Below are 18,076 nucleotides of genomic sequence, written 5' to 3' on the forward strand. Positions count from 1 at the left end.
GAAGCCAATGTAGTCCATGAGCTGTACTTTGGAAATCTATGTTCATTAAATAAAAGTTAAAAAAAAAGGAGCTGATTAAAAGAGTGATTCAAAACTTGATATAAAAGGGCAATTTCAAGAATAAAATAAAATAAATATGTGAGACACAGCCAGAGCATCAAAATTGAGGGGAGGAAATTATGGAAATTTCATAGAAAATTTAATGCAGAAGAATAACTAAAGTTTACACCTTAAGAAGCTAGAAAAGAAGAGAATATTCAACTCAAAGTGAATATTAAAATGAAATAAATAATGAAGAGAATAGCCAAAATCAGAATTCTAGAGCAAATACAGGAAGAAAAAAACATATGAAAACAATAGATTGCTTTCCAAATGATTAATAAAACTCATAAACTTCTACCTGAACTGAAATAAAATGAAAACATGAATTACTAATCATAGAAATAATAAATATTTTTAAAAAGAGATTTAGCAGGTGAATTCTATCACACAGTGAAGAAATAATACCAGTATCATACACTGTTTGAAAATATAGAAGTGAAAAAAGCTCTTCGCAATTCACCATCCTAATGTAAAAATCTAACAACCACATTACATGAAAATTATACAGGCACAATTATATATGATATAATGAAATGTCAGTAAATAAGTTCAGCAACACATAAAAAGGGTAACACACAACAAAGGGAGAGTCAGGTGACTGATAATCAATAACCACCACATTAGCAGAATTAAGGGAAAATATATATATATATATACTTTCTTCAATTGGTACAAAACAAATGATTTAGTAATAAAAAATTAATGATTCAAAATCATTAAAAACCAGTAACAGAAAAAGGACATCTAGGAAAAATCTAAAGTCAGCCCTATATTCAATGACATAATATTGAACATGTCTCTCCTAAATTTAAAAAAGGCAAAGATGATCATTCATACGACTTATCTATCCAATAACTTACTAGAATAATCTCACAGTGCCAAAAAGTGAAAACCACTAATAAAATAATAAAATTAGAGAAGAAAGCAGCAAAATCCTCTCTACTCACAGTCAATATGAATGGTGCCATGTAAAATTCTAACTACATTTTCTAAAACAATAGAACTAATGAATATAAGAATATCATGGGATATAATATCAATATATAAAAAGTAAATTACAATTGTACATGCTGGTAAGAATTGGAAAATAAAATATTAAATTATCATTTTGAATAACTAGCAGCAAATTTATGGCCACGTACTTGGACATAAATTCAGGGAAAGTTGTGCAAATTTTCAATGTGAACGTTACAAAACTGTGTGAAAACAGAAACGACTTCAGTAAATAGATGCACCATGAAATAAGCCAGCATTGTCACCGTGACATTTCTCCCCCGTCTTCATGTTTTTTTTTACATAACTAGCAGGCTGTTTCTAAATGTATATGAAAATGCAAAATATCTACATCTTTTAAAAATCTATTATGGAAAAGAAAAACAATCTGACTTTTCATAAAACCTGATTTCAGCACTTAGTAAAGCCAACCAGTGATGCAAGGTCCAGAGCTGTGGCGTAGCCAGTAAAGCTGCCACCTGCAGTGCTGGCATCTCACCTGGGTACCAGTTCATGTCCCAGCTTCTCCACCTCTGAACCAGCTCCCTGCTAATGGCCTGGGGAAAGCAACAGAGCATGGCCCAACTGCTTGCACCCCTGTACCGCTTGAGAGACCTACAAGAAGCCCCTGTCTCCTCCTGGCTTTGGCCTCGCCCAAATCAGTTGCTGGGGCCATTTGGGGAGTGAACCAGTGGATGGAAGCTCTCTCTCTCTCTCTCTGCGTCCCTTTCTCTCTCTGTAACTCTGACAAATAAATAATAAATCTTAACAACAATAACAAAAACAGTTCAGTTCAATAAAGGGGCAGGCATTTGGCATAGTGGTTAAGTTGATGCATGAGGCAGCCACACCCCACGTTGAAGCGCCTGGGTTTTAGTTTCAGCTCAGCCCCTGATGCACACCCTGGGAGGCAGCAGCGATGGCTCAGCCGGCTGTGTCCCAGACCTGGACTGAGTTCACAGCCATGGCTTCCACCTAGTCCAGCCCTGGCTTTTCCAGGCATTGGAAGAGTGAATCAACAGATGGAACATTCTCTCTCTCCCTCCCTCTCTTTCTCTCTCTTCTCTGTTTCTCAAATAAATATCAAAATATACAGATAACATTTTAAAGTATTAATTCAGTAGGAGTTATAGATGAAAATATCAAAGCTAAGATATTTCATTCTTCTGGAATGAAACCCAAAGAAATATCTCCATGATTTTGAATAGGCAATATTTTTATACAAAACACAGAAAATGCTAACCATTAAAAGTTAATTGATAGAATGGCTTTCACCAAAGTTAAAATTTTCTACTCATCAAAATAAACAATAACCAAATGAATGCAGTCACAGACTGGGCAGAATATTTCAAACACATACATTTATAAAAGAAACCTCATCTAGAATACATAAAGAATTTCTACAACTTAAGAATAATAAAGATTAAAAGCCCATTTAAAATGGATAAAATACTTAAGCAGAAACTTTAAGGATGATACACAAACAAGCAATAAGCAATCGATACATTCTGAACATGCTTAGGCATCAGGAAAATGCAAATTAAATGCAGTAAGATACCCCTACATACTCACTAAAATAACTACTAAAATATTCAAAGCCCTACATTTTGATAATCAGGAAAAGGAAATGAAACTCTTATACATTGTTGATAGACATGAAAAATGATACAACAGCATTAGAAAACTATATGGAGGGGCCGGCACTGTGGCAAAGTGGGTAACGCCACCGCCTACAGTGCTGGCATCCATATGGGCACCAGTTCAAGTCCTGGCTGCTCCACTTCCTATGGAGCTTTCTGCTATGGCCAGAAAAAACAGTAGATCATGGCCCAAGCCCTTGGGCCCCTGTAGCCATATGGAGATCTGAAAGAAGCTCTTGGCTCCTGGCTTCAGATCGGCTCAGCTCCAGCTGTTGTGGCCAATTGGGGAGTAAGCCAGCAAATGGAAGACCTCTCTCTCTCTCTCTCTCTCTCTCTCTCTCCCCCACTCCCTCTCTCCCCCCTCCCCCTCTCCCTCTCCCTCTTCCTCTCCTTCTCCTCCTCTCACTATATTACTCTAACTTACAGATAAATAAATAAATATTTAAAAAAATAAAAATAAAGTGTTAGAACAACAAGCTAGACTAGGGTGATGATATCAGAATTACAATTACTGCTTTGGGCTGGGGAAGGCGTTTGAATGGGAGGGAAGCCTGAGAATTGTCTTGGTTGGTGAAATATTTTATACCTTCACAGACCTAACACAATCTCACATAGATATCTGCATTTGTCAAAAATCATATCGTACACTTCACATCTGTGCATTGTGCTGTATGTCACGTTAGTTCCAACTAAAAAATGAACATAGCACAAATAAACCCTGATGAAGAGCAGCAATCTAATTTTAATTCTGTGCATCATCCAAACACATATTAAACAAACAAAAAGGAATAATCTTTAGTCTCTCTGTTGTGTTTCCTTAATATGACTCTTTGGTCTCTCAATGTTCTCAATGATCTACTCTAAAACTAAATTTCCTGAGAAAAAATCTAAATATTCTTAATTCTGATCCATATTCAGTGAAACAAATCTAGCCTGATGAAATAAAACACATTTGAATTTGAATTTGGTTTTGGTCAAATTCGGTCTAATTTTCGCATTATGTTCTAATGCTAGACAAAAATGTAATTTCACCCTAATACTAAATTTGATACAAATAAAATAGGAATTAATAATTTAAAATATAACTTGGGACTTTTTTGATTATGTTTACAATGGCTCCCTGAAACATTGACCACATCTATTTATGAGTGTCTTTTGTTTTTCAAGTGCACCTTTGTATTGTTCTTTGCAGAGATATAGTAAATTGTGGCCCCACGTTCAGCTATTTTTGAACACACAGGTATGCTTTAGGCTACCTTTGGGGCTTCCCTTTGATTACCTATTGAAAAAGAGTTAATTTTGGTCTTCTACATTATGGGCTTTCATTCCCAAAGTCAGAGACGTTTTTCATTTAACGCTTCCTTCTTTGTATTCCATGTTCCAAGGTGTCAGAGGCTGATGATGAGACCTTTTTAATATAGAACCAAGATTTCTCCGTCTGTATAACAGGAACAAATTAGGGCATTCATCTAAAAAAAGCAAAGTACTTGAATAGCGCAATCTCTGATGAAGAATGGGCAAAAATGGTACTTCAGTCCTCTAAATTAGAGCATTAGTTCTTGTCCTTTAGAAGGAAAAAAAAATCAGAACATTAGACTGAACTAAATTGAACAGAAAAGCCAATGGGAAGGATAAACTGCGAGGTACTCAAATCAGGAGAGTGAGGTGAACGCTGCGAACATAACAAGTCTCAAAGGTAGGATGCTTAGCGCCCAGGGATCTGAACCACGTGACAGGCTGGGTGCAGCCAGGCCCAATCTAAGCCTCACAGTTTCTCAAGATAGAAGAGCAGTGTTCGCGATTCAGGCTGCAGGTGCCTGGGGAAAGCTGTTGTTGTCAGCTGTTAAAGTGGCGCTGGTACCTTACGTAAATGAAGTGAAAGCATAAGAAAATTATCTGGATAATTCAAGTTAAAAAAAAGGCTAAGGAGTTTTGGGTTATGCTATATATATATATATATATATATATAAATCAAAAAGGAATACTGTTCAGATAAGATCTGTTGAGTCCCTTCTGATGATTCAAATATACGCTTGTCACCTCAAATCTCTGGATATTTCAAGCAAAAGTGTTTGAGGCTTGGAATATTCATGCCACGATTTTTCATGGAACTTCGCAACTGTGGACGCAATCTTAGCGGGATTTGTATTCCATTTGGGAACTCATTTAGTTGGTGAAAATGTCCCCAGTGAATAAACCCAAATCTATGATACATTTACAGAGTTGGGTTAGCAGTAAAATACGAAGATTAGAGGACTATCGTTGCTTTTTCTATAATGAAGGGATAAAGTTATGGTGCCAAGATTTTGAGTTTAAAATTCAAATATTCTTTGCTTTCTAAAACACTTTCCAAGCAAGTTTTGACTCTCAGGTTTCTTGGATAAATAGGTATGTAACAGAAAATTTTCATTTCTGTGTGAAATTGTGCCTCTATTGATTCAAATAATTATGTATTTTAAATATGGGGCTGTAATGCAAATATAAATAGAATGTTCATGTGGTAAATGTGAATAATTTTGTGTTCAAAACAATGAAAATCTGGATTAAATATAGAAAACTCGCAAAAACCAAGAGAAAAAAATACCCTGTAAGTTCACAGTCACTGCTTTTAAATATATATATATTTTTTGTAAACCAGAGAATCAAATCAGGGTGAGGTCTTCCCTTACTCAGATGGTTACCAAGTTACCAGTAGTCCAGATAGACGCTAGAGGTGCTTAACAAGTACCAAGGAAACATCTTGAAGGCAAGACCCAACTTACCAGGAACTGCTTAATGGCTGGTCTCTCATGTATCCTCACTAGCAGGAAAGACACTCAGTGGGGTTTGCAAACAGACTCTGAAGAACAGCCTGAAATGCAGGTGAGAGTCCCACTGCAGAGTTCTGCCCAGCCTCGGTGAACCCTGTGTTAGAGAGGAGGCAGGGAACCCGTTACACCAGCACCCTGTGTGAGTCATACCATCAAGCAAGTTAAGAAAAAGTGCCGAAGCTGGTGTTGCCTCACCAAGAAGAGAGGAATCTGCAAATTCCATAATTTAACACCAAGATAGCTTGTCAATATCATCTCCCTCAATTCTCAAACAGAATCTTGTTTTGTGGCAGTCAGCTGGTCTACTTGCAGAAAGCACAGTGAGTGGGCAGAACCTCAGTGCACCTGGGTTTCAACCCTCGCTTATATTATTGAACAGTGTTGTGCGTCTGCCGGTGTTGGTAATCCAGCTTGTCTCTGCACACATGGGCTGCACTTTGATGAAAGGCTAGGGTGTCCACCCTGCATGTGATACTTTCACTGGGGGAAATGTCCTGCCCTTACTTGCAATGAAGATAGCAAAACTTGACTCGCCCTGAAGCCTGGGGTGCACCCAACCTCCACCTCGCTTTGTCCTGGTAATGGGAGGCATCGTTGTATCCCATGTAGAGATTGGTGGATGTTTCCTGTTCTATGGTCCTAACAAGCGACAATTTTTACTGAAGCTATAAATGTGGCTCAAACAAGGGCCTCGTGAGTGTCCTCAGGTCTACAGTTTGGCACCAATTATTGAATTTCCTACATTGGGCCACTTTCAGATGCCTGAATTCCAGCCTCAGGGTGACTATGAATTGTGATAGAAGCAGCACTAACTGATCAGGAAGACTGAAAAGTTTCCTGTGGGGAGCAATCCGGACTAGACTAAGTTACTGGAATTAGGACTTATTCTATGCATCTGCTCTCCCACAATATGGCGCTGGGAGAGAAGTAAACAGCTTCCGCACAGCTGCCTCCAGTTCAACTAATGGACTGTAGGACTTGCTCCTGATTGGAGGAGAGCAGCGTACTCGGCGTGTGGGCAGCCGAGTTAGGATTGGCGGAGGAGGACTATAAAGGAGGAGAGAGACGGCATGCACCGGGAACATCTATGGGGAACATCTAGCTGAAGGAACACCCGTGCAGCCCCCGAGAGACCCGGCCGGCGGTGTGCCGCTCCCCTGCGGAAGTGGGGAATGTGGCCAGGGGGAACTGCCCTTCCACGGAGGTGGAGGGGATAGTAGCCAACCCGGGAAGAACCAGCAGAAAACCCGGGGAGGGCCGAGCAGACGAAAGAACAGCGCAGGGTCCTGTGTCGTTCCTCCACGAAGAGGGGGAGCGACATTTCCAATGCCATAGTTGGTGACCTGAATTCCCTTAATGGATAGAACCTGCTTCCTATAATGCTTCATATTTTAAATTATGTAACCTTACATTGAAATGTCACAAAATTGGAATTACTAATCTTCGCTGTGAACCAAAAACATTAAACCAGATGGCTCTGAAGAAGGGATCCAGAGGTGACTCATAGACTACCTGGGCAAGAGTAAAGGTGAACCATTGGTTTAAATAGGTGACCCTTTGTGAGTCATAAGCAGATGTGCTTGGGCAAGAACATAATCAAACCTTGTGAGAGGAAGTGAAATGAGAACACTAATGGAGCTGGTTTGAGTAAAGTTCATGGTTATATATTAGCACAGAGAAGGAAGCCTGTAATTGGTAGTTCCTTTCTTTCTTTCCTTCCTTCCTTCTTTCCTGTACTCTGCACAGGCCCTGCCCATTTCCATTTTTGAAGCTTTGCTCATACAAAGCCCAACCCCTGGTGCACTTCCCTCTAGCCCATGCAAACTCATTTAGCCCTCAAGGTCCGCTTAAACCCCATGAAGGACCCCTCTGCCTTTGTCAACTCACTCTAAGTCACACTCTTTTAAGATCCAGGATTCCCATAATGCTATTGTTAGAAAACAAATTAGACTTTAATCAAATATTGATGTAAATTTCTAACATTGTATGTGCACATTGATTCTATTGAATTCGGTTGTCAGAAGGAGAACATGTGCTTCTATGTATCTCCCAAATGTAAGTACTGCAAGACACACGGAAGTAGGAAAAATGAAATGAGAAGTCATCTCACTCTTACACATTGTTAATGGGACTGGAAATGCAACCAGAAGAGAGGAACTTCATTACATGGAGCTCAGATAGTCCTTGTGACTTTTCTAAATAATAGCTCTAAATTCACCAGCACCATTGACTACATTGAAGAGCTGACAAATTATTTTTTTTAAATTAGCAGAGTGCTGCCAGTGGGCGTAGAAAGTGACCTACCCTTGAGCAGGGAAATGAAGCCATACATAGCAAAAGTCTTGCCTAGTGAATCCCTTTGAGCCAACAATTGCATTTTGAGAAATTTGCCCTAAAGGAAGAATTACAGCTGTGTTTAAAAAGCATTGTCCATGAAAGTTTTGTTTAAAATGGGAAAAATATGGAAAGAGACTAAAATATCCCCAATATGGAATTGGTTAAGTGAAAAACCATGACTCCATTTCAACTAACATCAAAAAAAGAAAACTTAATGACATGGAAAATATTTATGGTATCGTATTAGTGTAAGAAGCTAGTTACATAAAAGTAATATATAACGTTCTAATTTATTACAAGACAAAAATGTATACCTCTTCACAGGAAATCAATGAAATGATGATATGAAAATGACAACCACTGATTTGAAGAATTATGGATGAAATTTGTCTTCCTTGTAACATTCTGAACATTTCAAATTCTGTACATTTGTATTTCTTACACTGACACTAGATACTTTGAAAATAAATTTCACTGAATGAAATATAAGTGAGCTGTAGAAGTAAAAGCTCTCTATATCTCTAGTTCCATAACTCTACAGTTAATATGATTATTTGGTATTGATATGGAATAACCAGGAAACTAGATTAAGACAATGAAGTGGAAGCCACTAACCCCTCTCACCCACCCTGTGGAATCCTATCTGCCTATCTGTCAAACAGCCCTCTTCTCAACATGTATCTCCTTTCACCTGGGGCCCTTTTTGACCCATAAGACAGGTCATTATGGAGGAGGGGCGCTCTCTCTCGCTCTCTCTCTCTTTCTGTCTTTCTGCAGATGAGGATAGAGCAGGTGCTGAAGCACTCTCTCTCTACTTCTTCCTCCCATCCCTTTTCTCCCTCTGGCCCACTCCACTCTTCAGCTATACTCAGGTGTGTTGTGCATGTGTTTGCTTGCTCACCTTTTAAGTAAACTTGACCACTTTAGGCACCAAATGCATGCCTATGCTTAGAATGCTTCTTCTCTAAGTAGAAGGCAAGGATCTGGAATAAAATGAACCCCCCACCTCTCCCATTACACATTAGTAAGCCAGCAGCCACGAGAAGTTTTCTCCAGAATAAGAAGTGTGGTAAGGGAAATTGAATCTGTCTTTGTCTCAGCAGTACATGGTTTCTAAATCCTGTCTCTCTCTCTCTGGACTTTCTCTTCTCTGGGAGTTTGCAGCTTGGGATGGTCAGCTAAAATGCAAATGTTGATATCTTATTCTTAATTTTGGTAGCTGCAGGGTAGGAAAGACCAGTACAAACTGCTAGCAATAAGGGAATTTAGACAGAGGAACAGGGAGAGGGTCAGCCAGTTCATGAACGTCTGTTGACTCATAAGTGTTTCCAGGTTGCTTGTCCTGTGCTTTTCAGGTTCATTATTATTGTAGAACAAGCCAAAACTGAAGTATTCAGCTTTTAGGGACTGATGACAGGTGGCCAAAAACATTCTGTCAAGTTTTTGAATTAGGGTGTTTCCCTTGTTAAGATCAGCATGCGCAACTGTTCATATGCTAATTTCTTCTTCACTGGGTGAGGGAACTGTATTCAATCAGATTCTGTTGCCTAGTAACCACATCCCATGGCAGGAGATGGAGCTTCCCTCCCCAATATGGCAGAAGTTCCACGTCCAGTGGAGGGAGGCAGGGACACTTCCTCCTCCAATATGGTGGCCCCCATGATGACTTCCACCTCATGGAAACGGGCAGACAGACCGAGCTGTACAATGATGGCCCACATAGCCAGTCATGCTGCATGCCTGGTCAACAGCACTATAATTCTTTTCAGCTTTATGATGGGTTTTTTCCACTCTAGAATGCACTCCAGACATGGGGTTTCCATACCTCTTCTGGTTCACTGAACATTAGCAATGGTGGTGCTTCCTAGGGCTGGATTCCCTATCTCTGGTGGTAAAAGGCTCTCAATATTTGGGACACAGGAAAGGCCCTGAGTGATGCATCTCAGGTGCCAGTTCAATGCCTCCTCTGGCTCTCTAGAACCTTAGCAATGATGATGCCTCCTAGGGCAACAAGTCCTAGACATGACAGTGCAAGCCACTTGAAAATGTCCAGGGTGAAAAAGGCCTAGGGAGTCTCCCATGGCCTATTTACTATAGGGGGGCCCAGTAGTGGTTTGGCTAAAATGGGAAACCCCACTTTGGGGTACAAAAAGAGATTCTAAGGTGCCAAATAACATTTTAAGTCACATGTTTAAACACAACTATATTGGTGGAGAGCCATTTCTACTTTTATCTTCTCAGGTTCTGCAAAGAGACTGTTCAGCTATATATGATTCTGCATGCATTCCCAGGGACTCACTCCTAAGGGTTCATTTTCAGAAACTGGCAATAGGACCCCTAGTGCCCATCAGCTGGATGGTAAAAAATGACATTTCAAGTATAAATATAAATGAGATTAAAGAGGACAGGATACTTCAACATGCAAAGTGGTCCAAGTACCAGGCTCATAGAATGGTTATCATTGAACTAGCACTCAATGACCTCAGAATAATCCCCAAAACCAATATTTTCTGGCTAAACATGCAACAGGAGAGTGTTTCAGATGTGGAAATTGATACAAGGAGTGTCCCTCTATGAAGGACATCCATAGTCCATGCCCTCAACTCAAAGGCGTGGTCATCAAAGAGGGATGGGAGCAGAGAACTTCCACTTTGCTAGTGGCCTTTTCAAAAGACCTGAGAATGCAGGAGGCTTCCACAGCCTAGGCATTTCATGTTAAAAGCCTCGGGTTATCTCTGACATCATAGAGAAGAGCATTAAATTATTAGATTGACAACAGGAACCATTGTGTACTAACTTCCCATCCAGACTTCTGTCATCAAAAAGCTGTACTATTATGGAAGCTGATGGTAAGCCTCACTCTCAAATATTTATTTTACCCTTAGTGTGTCAGGTAGAGGATATTCTTATCACTCACTGGCTCCTAGATATGTCTGAATGTGCAGTCCCTTTGCTTGGAAGGGAATTGCTATCATGCCTAGGTGCTTCCCTGAAGTTAATTTCTCCTAAGTCTGAGTCACTTTATTATGATGGTATCAAGTACTGAGACAGATCCCCGTTCAGATGATCTTCCAAATGAAATAAAAGATAGAGTAGGCCCTCAAGTTTGGGATCAGGGAACATCTGGATGTGCCTGCCAGAGTTTTCTTAAAAGATAAGACTACATTTCCTCATTGGTATCAATAGCCCATAACACCAGAAGCTAGCCGGGGACTCCAACTCTTGATTAATAAGTTTCTCAAACATGGACTTGATTTCATGCTAGCTTCCTTTTATTACTCCTATTCTGCCTGTTTTAAATACAAATGGGGAATATAGAGTGGTTCAGGTCCTCAGAGCTATTAAGGAGGCAGTCCTTCCAGTTCATCTTATTGTGCCAAACTCTAAGACTCTATTGACACAGATACCTGAGGGCTGTTTGTGGTATACAGCCTAGACCTAAAGGAAGCTTTCTTCTGCTTACCACTAAACCCAGAATATCAGTTTTTGTTTAGTTTTGAATGGTCTGATCCACCCTCAAATATTATAACTCAACAATATACATGGATAGCCCTGCCACACTGTTTAAGAGATGGTCTTCATTTGTTTGGTAATACTCTTTCAAAGGAGCTTAGAAAACTTCTGTTAAATAATGGAGCAATTCTACAACATGTACATGATATTCTCATTTGCAAGCCCTTCAAGGAGGACTCAAATAAAAATACCAAACAAGTCTTAAGCTTTTTAGGAAAACAGAGAAAGAGATTTTCTCCAACAAAAGCTCAGATTTCTAAATAAGAGGTGAACTACTTGGGATATATTCTGACCCCAGGAAAGTGAGTTATTTCACTCAAGGGAAAGAAGTTAGATTATGTATAGGGCCACCACTAAGAGATTTTGTAGAATATGGATTCCAGGATTTGGAATGATAGCCAAACCTTTATATAAGACTTTAAAGGGTCCCGACACAGACTCACTTCACCTGGTGGTGGACAGCCATAGGAAGCCTTCCAAAGAATTAAAGAGCTAATAGCAAAAGCTCCAGCACTAGGAATTCTTAACTTGGACAAACAATTCACACTGTTTGTAGTAGAGAAACAAAGGGTAGCTCTCAGAATACTGACTCAAAAATTATGTCCACTTCCATGACCAGCAAGATTCAGTGGCTGCAGGAAGGCCTGCGTGCTTAAGGTCTGTTGCTGCCGCAGTACTCTTGGTGGAGGAAGCCATCACTCTGACTTTGGTTCAGCCACTTAAAGTTAAAATTCCATATCAGGTACAAGGGGTTTTAAAAAATAAAGGACATCAACCGTTCGCAGGAGGGCACCACACAAAGTATCAGCCTTTTAGCTAGACTCACTTGAGATAATTCTTAAAGTATGCAAGCCCTCAGTCTGAAAACTCTGTTGTCACCTAAGATTAGGAGCCACCAACTCACTCTTGTGTAGAGACCATAGAGCAGGTGGATTATAATAGATCTGATCTACCAGATGAACCAGCAGGAAATCCAGATGTTGAGAGGTTGACTGATGGCTATAGTTACATTAAGGGAGGAGTCGGAAAAGCAGAATATGCCTCCGTGGATTTACTCAGGTAATAGTATCTCAGGCATTGCCAACTAACACATCAGCTCAAAAGGATGCACTTGTTGACTTAACTGGAGTCACACAATTAGGAAAAGGCCAATGAGTTAATATCTATACAGATTCCAAATATGCTTTCTTTGTGTTACATACACATGCTGCAATTTGGAGAAAAAGAGGTCTACTAACCACCTAGAATTCTTTCATTAAATATGGACAAGAGATACTAACTCTACTTCAGGCAGTCCTGGAGCTTTTAGAAGTGGCTGTCAGCTGGCGTCGTGGCTCACTTGGATAATCCTCTGCCTGCAGCACCAGCACCCTGGGTTCTAGTCCCGGATGGGGCGCCAGATTCTGTCCTGGTCTCTCCTCTTCCAGTCCAGCTCTCTGCTCTGGCCCGGGAAGGCAGTGGAGGATGGCCCAAGTGCTTGGGCCCTGCACCTGCATGGGAAACCAGGAGGAAGCACCTGGCTCCTGGCTTCAGATCGGCATAGCAGCCATTTGGGGGTTCACTAGAACCCGGCGCCCATATGGGATGCCCACGCCACAGGCAGAGGATTAACCAAGTGAGCCACGGTGCCGCCTCGAGTTTAAAAAAATAGCTAATCAGCACCTACTATTTGGGAAACAATAGGATATATTACTCCTTTTTTAAAATGTAGTCCACTTGCAATTTTTTTCCAATTATGTTCATACTGATTGATAAACTTGTCTATTTCAGAATTCAACAGCTTCTCAAACCAATCATGACTTTGTGGGGGCCACAGCCATTGACAGTGAATGATTAAAATTCTCCTGCAAGAGAGATGATCCATTAGATGAGACAGAAAGAGGTTTCCAAACACAAAATAGGCAGGGATTATACCCCTGGTCAGCATGAAGTAGATACAGAAATGGATCATCAACCTTCCGCACCTCTTTAAGATTAAAGGTCTGAAATCTCCCAGTGGGGAATGATGTGAGATTAACCACTAGCTAGTTTAGGGCCATGAAGTGAAAACAGCCAAACCACCACAACTTATCCTGGGTAATCCTATCCAACTACCTGTCATTCAAACAGTCCCCTTCCCAGGACGTATCTCCCTTCATCTGGGGCTTGGGATGGGAGGCACAGGTAACCACTCTTCTTCCAATCTGATAAAAGAGGCCAGTAACAGAGCAGCTCGCTCGCACGCTCTCTCGCTCTCTCTCTTATCTCTCTCTCTCTCATCTCTCTCTCTCTATCTCTGTCCCTGTCTCTGTCTCTATCTCTATCTACCTCTATCTCTCTCTGCAAATGAGGATGAGAGAAGGTGCCGAGGCACTATATCTCTAATTGCATCCCCCATCCCTTTTCTCGCTATGGCTCACCTCACTCCTCAACTATGCCCAAGCCTGCATGTGTTTGTTTTCTCACCTTTTAAGTAAACATTACGGCTTTGTGCACCCTGTGCCTGCCTATGCTTAGAATGTTTCTCTAAGTAGAGGGAAAGGGCATGTAGTAAAATTACACCCCCACCTCTTCCACTTATGTATGAAACAAACCAATAAAATAATTTAGACATCTAACTGATTTAAATGTGGTTTAAAACTTTTTATGTAACAGAGCTAATCTCCTTTAATAGCATGATTTAGTACATGTCTAGAAAATGTTACAAAAAAGGAAAAAGAAAAGTAAATCCAACCAGAATATATATATGTATGTGTGTATATGCATATATATATATATAAAATATGGTATTTCTCTAAGTTGTTACTTGATCTAAAATAAAAGACCAAAAATTCCCACATAGGAATTGATAGTAGAAGGTCACAGCATTGTCATGAATACAGTCAATCTTTTGTTCCTGTTTAAATTTTGCTTTTACAAGCCAACAGATAAAAAGTCAAAGCAAACAGGATGAGACAGGTTATAGGCTCTATAAAAAATGTAGTTTACGTTAATATTTTATATGAATCCAACTTGTCTTGTTAACACATTGATGAAACTAAAAACTATGATAAAAATATATTTTCTTCCTCTATCTGTGTGGTCTGTAGCCTGGGGGTGCCCCAGTGAGTCTACTGGCGGATTTTGAGTACACAGTTCTCCCAATGTGTAGGAGAAAGCGAGGCGGCTAAGATGACTACATACAGGGAAATCTATGCCCATTCCAGAAAAAAAGAGCACAGTGGAGCTTTACTTGGTATTGCAAAGAGAACTAGAAGAAAGATCAAATCAAGTCAGAAACGATAAAAATCTACCCATTTCGATTTCAGCAGTCAGGAAGAAAGCTTGAGCAGAGAGACAAATTCACTCTTTTGGGAGTGACCACACTCTCTCCAGCTATTGCTGGATCACTACCCTGGCCTGCAGGTCTGTGAATATCCAAGATCATTCTAATAAGATCCTGGAGGAAGGGATCTGAGGCCCAAGAAGAATCCAGACCTTCTCCTTCTAGACATTAATTGGCACGGAAACACCCTTGCAAAATCAAGGATAAGTCAGCAGAAATGAAATCCACACAGAACTGAGTAAAACAAGTTTTATAACAAATGAAAAAAGAAAGAAAGGAAAAACAAAAGTATAGTACTGAAAAAAGAGGAGGTCTTTTGGGAGAATATTTACTAAGGAAGCAAATTTTTGATGGCATCTGTTTGTGCTCCCTTTTAAATTCAAGAAAATATTTGCTCTCTAAAATAAAGATGAACTATGAAATATGAAACAGCAAGTGGCTGAAGGGCAGAAAGTTAAAGGAAATAGGGCAAGAATGTTAGAAAACTAATGTTGACAGAACATAACAAAAATTACAAAGATATTGAAAGAGAAAATTCCACTGAGATAGAAGAGAACCTTCAGAATGCAAGAGAAACCTGATTCTTTATCAACCACATTCTGCGTGCTTTTCCTACAGTAACTGACCTCTGAATTTTGACAACTTCATAGAGGATATATTATTATTATTTCTAATTTAAGAGAAAATTAAGGCTTGGAAAATATGACACCAGTGCATAGGGTAGATTGTCATTGATAGGGTTTTACTCCTGAATGCAAAGAAATGCTTAATAGAAGACAAAGTTTTTAAAGTAATAAAAGTAAATAATCTGGAATCAGACGTATGAACAAAAATGTGTTAAAAGCTACACTACTCCAGAATAGAGGCTTGGAATATAGACTTGGTCTCACTGCCCATTTAGAGGTGGGCGACAGGGCCTCTGAAAGCATGCATGGGGATGATGGAATGAAGTCTCGTAGATGCAGCATAGCACCTTTTTAACCAATCTAGGAGAAATATCCAGGAAGCTGGCAAGGCCATTTGTAGAATAGAAAAAGAAAATCTACAAAAAACGTAATAACCCAGCACCAGCCAATTGTAGCTGTGAGATACCAATTTAAACTGTCTGCATTGTGCAGGAACTTCAACATAAGAAATGAGAATAAAAACTGCATCAGATCTTTTGAATCCCATAAAGCTCTATCAGTATTCAATAGAAAAATTTCGTGGGAGGCCACTCTACACACAAAGGGTCACATGGAAACCATAGAGGGTTGCCAGATAGAATACAGGGTACCCTGTTATATTTGAATGTTATTTTTTCTAAGACTTATTTATTTACTTGAAAGGCAGAATAACATACAGAGAGGAAGACAGAGAAAAAGAGAGAAATCACTCACCCTCTGGTTCACTCCCCAGATGGCTGCAATGATCAGGACTGGCCAGGTTGAAGCCAGGAACCTGAACTCCCAGCTCTCCCACATGGGTGGCAGGGGCCCAAGCGTTGAGACCATCTTCCACGGTTTTCATAGGCACATTAGCAAGAATCTGGAGAAAGTGGGGCAGCTGAGACTTGAAGGGACTCTTCTACAGGATCATTGCAAGCGTGGCTTGACCCAATGCACCACAATGCCAGCCCTATATATTTGGATTTTAGATAAATAATGGATAAATATACTCCAAAGACTGCAGAAAATGAAAACCACACTAAACTCACTCTTACATTAAAATAAATAATCAAAAAAAAAGAAAGAAAGAGCATAGAAATACTAAAACAGAATGTAAACTCTCTGCTGACAACATGCCCAGATATTTCTTTAATCAGTCGGGGTTTTCTATTATTGCATCCTCATTTACACCATTAAAACCAATATACAGGCCGGCGCCGCGGCTCACTAGGCTAATCCTCCGCCTTGCGGCACTGGCACACCAGGTTCTAGTCCCGGTCGGGGCGCCGGATCTGTCCCGGTTGCCCCTCTTCCAGGCCAGCTCTCTGCTGTGGCCAGGGAGTGCAGTGGAGGATGGCCCAAGTGCTAGGGCCCTGCACCCCATGGGAGACCAGGATAAGTACCTGGCTCCTGCCATCGGATCAGCGTGGTGCGCCGGCCGCAGCGCGCAGGGCGCGGGGGCCATTGGAGGGTGAACCAACAGCAAAGGAAGACCTTTCTCTCTGTCTCTCTCTCTCACTGTCTACTCTGCCTGTCAAAAAAAAATATATATACAATATAAAGATACTATTTGGAAATGTGAAGGTTGTCCATATTTATGAGAGGAGCTCAACAATAGTTGTTGTGAGTTCGGAGACAATATCTTCCATGACACTCATAATTCAGCTTATCTTACAAGCAAGGCGCTGGCTGACCTTTGTTCCAAACTATTGTAGAGAAGAAATGATCTCTTTTCTCCCCTATTGCTAGGTTTGTGGCTGAGAGCAAAAGATAAAGCACACCAACTCATTTAATATAAGTTTTATATTCAGAACTGAAGACCTAAAGACTCAGGGAAACCTGTGTATCTGAATGCTCAGGTTTGATGGGAAGCAGACCATCCTGGCGAAGTACAGCTGGGTGTGGTTTAATGGTAATAAGTGGGGAGAAACTTAGTAAGACCTCTTGGCTCCTATTTTTCTCTATGTCCCAGAGTTAAAGTTGCTACTTTTCTTTAAGTACAGGGAAGAAATCTCTCAAATAGCCGTCTTCAGATCTGCATTGAATGAAGATGGAAGAACTACACTTTGTCCTGCTGCAGGGGACAAGAAAGGTAGACATCCTGCTTCTGTTGTTCTCTCACATGCCAAGATCCCATCTTTTGGAGTCATATGTTCTGTATCCCATTGTTCTCTTTTTAAAAGATGTTTATATAACAGAGTATATTGATAGTGTCTCCATATATAGGCACCTTTTAACACTCCTGGAAGACAAAATATCTCTATCCTAAGAAAGGGCAGAGATGCTTACCACCCATTATAAAGAACTCAGGGCCTCTAAGCTTGGGTTTCTTTCTGTAAACCAATGAACTGCATATGCAAGGGAATTTTAAAAAGTTCCTGGAAAATGGAATTAAAAGAAAAATTTATTTTGGTCCAAAAAATAAAATCCATGGAACTTTTTTTTCATAATTTGCATTTTCTGTGAACTTTTGAATACCCCTCATGCAGGTATTATCTCCCTCTCTTTCTATTGCCCAATGGGAATTGAGTATCTACTAATTAGCACAAAAAGCAATTCAGATTCTGGTTACTGCTGTTGCTAAGAGTAAGCTACTGTTCACCTCTAACCCAGAAGTCTTATACCTTCTACTATCATCCATAAAATTGTGATAGGTCAACTTAACAAGCTTCTAAGTAGGGTTTTAAAAAACAGAATTGTTACTTTTATTAATATTTTATACATTTTGAA

This window comes from Oryctolagus cuniculus, chromosome 14 (assembly GCF_964237555.1).
Source record: "Oryctolagus cuniculus chromosome 14, mOryCun1.1, whole genome shotgun sequence".
Taxonomy (NCBI): domain Eukaryota; kingdom Metazoa; phylum Chordata; class Mammalia; order Lagomorpha; family Leporidae; genus Oryctolagus; species Oryctolagus cuniculus.